The sequence below is a fragment of the Beta vulgaris genome, chromosome 9 (genome assembly GCF_026745355.1).
Source record: "Beta vulgaris subsp. vulgaris cultivar EL10 chromosome 9, EL10.2, whole genome shotgun sequence".
In the NCBI taxonomy this organism is placed as follows: Eukaryota; Viridiplantae; Streptophyta; class Magnoliopsida; order Caryophyllales; family Amaranthaceae; genus Beta; species Beta vulgaris.
In genome coordinates this window covers 20,717,903-20,724,386 of record NC_079210.1, presented here as the reverse complement: position 1 = coordinate 20,724,386, position 6,484 = coordinate 20,717,903, and the positions used below count along the sequence as shown (strand labels likewise).

The window sequence follows — 6,484 nt, the reverse complement described above, 5'->3', positions numbered from 1 at the left end:
AAGCCTATAAGTATCGATCAAGAAAACCTATGGCTTAAACCTCATTGATACAATAATACATCAATATAGATATTGTTATACTATATTTCACGTAAATGACTCGATTATTTGCTATATAAGTAAATCTCACTACTACAAAAAGGCAAGGAGACCATTTATAGGAGACCTGTGAAGGTTACCAACACATTTCTTAAACATAGCAAACCATTTATTATCCAAAATCAGTCTCTTATGTTTTACTATTTGAGTTATTGTGAAAGCTTTTGTGAGATAGGAGACTGCTTCTCAGTAAAACCGGTTTCCTTGACATATTTCAATTTTTTTTTTTTGTTACAATTTCTTCAACATAATACTAGTGTACATGCTATACACTCTACTTATTGTGATATAAGAGACTATTTATAACTAAAACTGATTTCCTTGGAATAATTTAATTCATTTTTTTTAAAACAAAATACTATATACTATATCTATACGTGCTATTCTTTTTTTTTTTTTTTAGAATTGTTTTCCCTCCTTGCAGCAACAAATAAGGAGCATACCTTTAAAAAAAAACAATACCATTTGTTTTCCCTCTCTTTAACTTCATTCTCTCCCGTCAAAAAAAAAACTTCATTCTCGCTGCCTCTCTCTCTCTATCTTGTTTTTGCCAAATTCTAGGGTTTTGCTGAGCTTCCAAGATTCTCTCATGGCATCAAAGCGTATCCTCAAGGAACTAAAGGATCTCATAAAGATCCTCCGACTTCATGCAGTGCTGGTAAATTCTCTATTTCTCCTTCATTTTTCGTCTTTCCTTCATCTTCAAAGTTTTTCGCTTTTATAAATTACATCTCAAATTCGATGAAATTTGTTCGCAATTTTAGGAGAATTAGTTAAATTCATTATTTAAACTTTGTTGTCGCTGCATTATCACTTCTAGTTATATGCGAAAAACAGGTTAAATTCATTATTGAAACTATGTTGTTGCTGCATTATCACTTCTAGTTAAATTGATTATATCTGTTTAAATGTAACATATTTTGTTTATAAACTGTTGTCTTTGCATTGATTAGTGAAAGTGATAATCTTTTCACAATTTGTCGTACTTTTTATGCGAAACGTTCGACATTTTCACAGTGCATCTATACTTGCTCTTTCTGCCTTATTACTTACTAGAAGAAAAATAAATAGGACACTCTATATGTTTGTCTTGTATGTGAAAAAGAATGTGTTGAATGGCGTCGAGAAAATATAAAAAGAAATAGTTGAAGGAGAATGTAGAGGAGTTGACATTGGTTCTGCCGCTCTGCGTTGCTTGTGCTGCATAGTTTAGTTTGAGGAAGAGTTCGTTGTTGAATTTTCTGGGTAAACCTTTTTAATCCATGTGGTCTCCTATGTCACACTAGCAATATATGTTCAGATTACTGAGCTTGGCGTGCATGTGTATCTTTGTGCTTGTGCTTGCTCTATTGCGTGATTTACTCCTTATCTGAAAAGGTTTGCTTCTGCCTGCTTATACTGTCGACTGAGTGTGTCGTTTTCTTTTCACAGTGCTGGAGCATCTGTTGGCTAATTGAATTAGGAACACATTTTTGAGGCAATGTATTTGATTTCATATTGCTTCACAAGTAACTATATTCAAGCAGCGTGCTAGTAGATTGGCATCCCTCAATGCAAAGCTGATTGGTAGAGTTGGTGACTTCTGGTATATATATATATTGGGGTTGTTTTTCTCTCTTGAATCTACTTTAATATGTTTGTTTATAGGTAATGATACTTATATTTAACCTTTTAGCTATGTCCAAGAAGGGCTTCAGCTTGGGTAGCTTTTTGGCAATAGATTCACAATAACTCTTAGGTAAGATGTCATTTATGGACTCTTGTGTTATCTCGAAACTTGATTTCAAAAATGTCCTGACATTCATGTCATGAAATGCTTTTTCAGGGTCTATGACCAGCCCTGATGGGTTATATCTATGGGAAGTTGTGTAAATGGAGGTGGATATCTGTCCCTGGCTGCCCACCAACAGTTGAGGCTTGTTTATGGACTTCTGCAGCTACAGATAGAAGAAAATTAACAAGCGCAAGGATTTACTTCACTTGTGGACCAAGTGAGCACATTCTGCTTATATTCCTTTAACATGGCTACATTTTGGCAAGATACTAATCAGTGTAGTATATGCCGGCTTGTTATGGCCAAGGGTCATTCATGATATCTGAAGAAAGCCCCTTGAAATTACTCTAAACTGTGATGCCCAGTTGCCGTTTTTTATTGTATCTAATGAGAGGTTTATATGTTCTTTTAGTTTTCTTAGTTCCAGATTTCTAAAAACAAATTGAAACTCTATATGTTATTTTTCTTTCTGGCTAAAGTGAAGCTATCCTTTGGTTTTGTGTTTGGGTTAAGGATGAAGAGAACCTTTCATAAAAATTCAGTCTTCTAATAAGATTCTGAAACTTTGTATGTTCAGTAGTATATTTTTAGGATACATTCGCTTGATCTCCTGTATTCAGTAGTTTTTTCCCCTTCCTTTTCAAGGACTTAAATTTTTGAACTTTGGTAGTTTGAAGAGAGTTTTAGATTGACAACAGTAATTTCAACTATGGCCGGTATCCTTAAGGTATCCTCTACCTTTGTGCTAGTTAGTAATCTCTCATGTATGTTCCTTTTGTTTTTTTAGGAGTTCTTTCAGAATTTTTTTTTTGGTTTTCAGTTTTGTTGTTTTTGGTTTTCAGATTTGTGAGGAGTTGTTTCAGATTGTTATTTGTCATTTCTTTTAAGTTTGTTGTATTTTTTGGTAATTATTGTAAGACTATGATGTTTATTGAATATATGAATTTAATGGATAGTTTATTGGAGTTATTTTTGTGTTGTAATTTTTGTTGAGAATTACTATAATATTTAAATTTCAAAAAAAGAAAAAAAACATAAGTAGTTCATCAAATGTCTGAAAAATTATATTCGAACTCAAATTAAAGTATGTGTAAGCTACAAAATTGAAATTTATAAACTTATAGTAGTGAAATTAGTCATTACCTAACCTTGAATTTTTATGGAAGATTCAACTTTCTTCAATTTCTTTTCTCTGACTTTTGTAGTTTTGAAATTTTGAAAATTGTCTTTTATGAAAATTCAGTTTATCAGTTCTCAATATTCTGTTCTCATAAACAATTATTTTCAACTCAATTTAGTTCAGTTCAATTTAATTCAGTTCAGATATTTTAATCGGAAACCAATCTGATTCAACTTGATATAATTCGAATAGTACCTACACCCGACATCTGATATAATCCGAATCCGCCACAATCCGATATTGAAAGCCCTGAAATCCGAGTTGCCAGAAAAAAGACTATCCGAAATCAAAATAATATCAACCCGTAACAGTCGTCTATACAATAAGATCCGTCAATGTAAATGGGTGAATTTAACATTTTTTTTTAACCTTACATTATTATATTTTTAATAAAAAAACAGTAGATTATTATTGGAATTTTAATATCTAGAATAAACTATTGTTTATTTGTGGAACTTGTGAGTGTGTCGCTATGAAATATTATATGCACTAAATACATTGCTTTAGAGACAACTAACTAAATTTGATGCTAAAAAAATTGGCTTTAGAGACAACTAAATTCATGTGTCCTTAAATACATCGCTTTAGAGACAACTAACTACAGTTGATACTGAAAAAATAGCTTTAGAGACAACTAAATTCATGTGACACTAAATACATGGCTTTAAAGACATCTAACTACAGTTGATGCTGAAAAGAAATGGCTTTAGAGACAACTAAAGTCATGTGACGCTAAATACATGGCTTTAGAGACAACTAACTACAGTTGATGCTAAAAAAAAAGGCTTTAGAGACAACTAAATTCATGTGATGCTAAAAATATGGATTTAGAGACAACCAATATTCATGTGATGCTAAAAACATGATTTTAGAGGCAACCAACATTCATCTGATGCTGAAATGTATCTTTAGAGGCACCAAAATATACTTGACACTAAAAACCATATACTTTAGAGGCAACCATGTTTATGTGATGGTAAAAGGGGGTTTTAGAGGGAAGTCGGCCAAATGATGTGCCTCTATAGCCAATTTTTTTTGTAGTGAAGGGAGGTAAACATGATGTTGAAGCCATTTCCCTACTGTCTGGGAAACTAGCTACTCTAACTCAAAAGATTGATTCCCTGAAATTAGGTAATGATTCCCCCCATATGAGTGTTAACGCGATGGCTAGTGCTTCTAACTATAATGTGCATATATGTGATGCTTGTGGAATATCTGGGCACAACTCTCAAGAGTGTCCTGCGCTTGGAAATAACTGTGAGGCCGTCAATGCTTTCCAGTCACAACCTAGGAACCAGTTCAACCCATATTCCAACACCTATAATCCTGGATTAAGACACCATCCAAACCACTCATACAGGAGTACCAATGTGTTGAACGCTCAACCTCAACAACCATATCCGCCTCAACAACAGGGTCAACAATACCAACCTCCACAACAAGCTCCACCTGGTTTTCAGAGAAATCAAGCACCTCAACAGCCTGCTCCTACTACTGACCCAGCCATGACAAAGTTGAAGAATATGATGTACCAGATGCAGAAAGGGTTCAATGCTTTTCAAGCTGACACAAAAGCTCAACTGGAAAATTTGGGCACGCATAACAAGATGTTGGAGACTCAACTAGCTCAGTTGGCTAGTTCTTCTGCTAGTAGGCCACCTGGGGCCTTATCTTCACAATCAATGCAACCAAGGGACACTGCCAATGCCATCACCCTTAGGAGTGGAACACATTATTATGGTCCCCCAATGCCTAAGGATGGTCCGGTTGAGCCAGAGCAAAATGCAGACGTCACTGACACTTCGCCAGCTCGTGAGGCTACCACCAACACAAGTGCAGAGAAGCGGATAGTACCTGAAAAAAAATCATCTACCACCCTTGCGATAAAGGTACCAATCCCCACTCGTCTATCAAAGAATAAGCTGGATCACCAACTTAGTAAGTTTATGGAGGTAGTGAAGAATCTTCAGGTAACTGTCCCATTTACTGAACTTATCACTCAAGTACCTGCATATGCTAAATTTTTGAAGGAAAGTTTGACTAAGAAGAGAACCTTTAATGCAGTTGATGCGAAATTGGTCTCCTCTCACGTGTGTGTTTAGAAGACCCAATAACACAATGCGGCGGAAAACGAACGAACAATGGATATAGACTTTTAGTCGAAAGAAAAGCTCTTAAAACTAAAAGAATGGTTTGATAAACACAACTCAATGAAGAATGGTGTTTAGCATAGAATGAATCACAATCTAAAAGACTCCTCTTTAAGCTTATGATTCGGTTTTAATCAATGAAGTGAATCTCCACTCTCTTCTTTGATTAAGGGTTTTAATTAACAAAATAAGTGAATCACTCTATAATCTTGTTAATTGGATTGAATACTTGTAGTTTTACCTCCCAAGTAATTCGTACAAGATTAGAACATAAAACACTCGGTTTTAAGTCTTTAAACACAACGGTTTGTAAGCTTTATTTTTCAACTCTAAAATCTGATTTTTCATTGATGTTCCAAGTTACATATATATAGTACATAGCTTACAAGTCTTACTACAAAAGAAACTAAGCCTAATACATTAAGGAGATTAAACAAAGCAAGAAATTAGAAAATATCTCACAAACTAGCTGAAATCAGCATACTCTAGTTTCCTAGCTTTCTACTCCTATTGGATGCCTTAAAATGGCTGCAAGCCAATGAAAAGAAAACCTACACTTGAAGTAGCTTTCATTTATGTGTGAATCATCCTCATTGGAGTGTAATATGCTGCTGCCCAAATCAGAAGAAAAGAGGGGTAGAAAAACGTTGCATAGCAGCCCTCTTTTCTTTCCTCCATTCATGTTCTTTCCTTCTTGCTTAGGAAATGTTGTAATTGGACCCTTTGCTGTAGACATCTTAGTAAGCATGGATAAGCAATATGCTTCACCTACTAGCTTCATTAGATCATCCATTACATCACAAAAACACTAATGAAAACCGTAGCTTCATTCTAAAACAAAAATGACTGGTTTTTCTTTGTTTGGTGCTAAATAATTTTGAAGCATGTTTGGTGTAAAAGTAAAGCATGTTTAGGACTGAATTAACACTAATTAACAACAAGCACCTCAAGCACACACCTCACCAACACCCATAGACAGCTGCTAGCTTACTTAGCTTCTCTTCCTTCATTTGTTAAAATCAGTGAAATGACATTTCAAAGGAAAGGTTGTTGTTACTTCGTTTCTTCATGAAATGTCATCAAATTTGGTAGGATTAAACTTCATGATGTTAGCAATCCAACACAACAAGAATCACTGGAAAATGATTTATAGATTGCTCACAATAGAAAAAACAATTTCGCTGCGCTAGAGTCTCTGAATGAACGTGAAGGTCTTCACTTCTACTCTCCTTTATGCAGCCTTTAGAGATCATTGCTCTCAAAGATATATCGTTTGGTTGC

At 34.5% G+C, this 6,484-nt stretch overlaps 1 long non-coding RNA gene across 1 annotated transcript; it reads left to right on the top strand.

The window, feature by feature from the left end:
• Positions 1–301: 301 nt before the first annotated feature.
• On the top strand, positions 302–2,449 carry LOC104903370 (uncharacterized). The gene is made up of 4 exons (XR_007270020.2): positions 302–757; positions 1,531–1,684; positions 1,775–1,837; positions 1,925–2,449. It is a non-coding gene; the product is annotated as an uncharacterized LOC104903370 (long non-coding RNA).
• Positions 2,450–6,484: the final 4,035 nt, after the last annotated feature.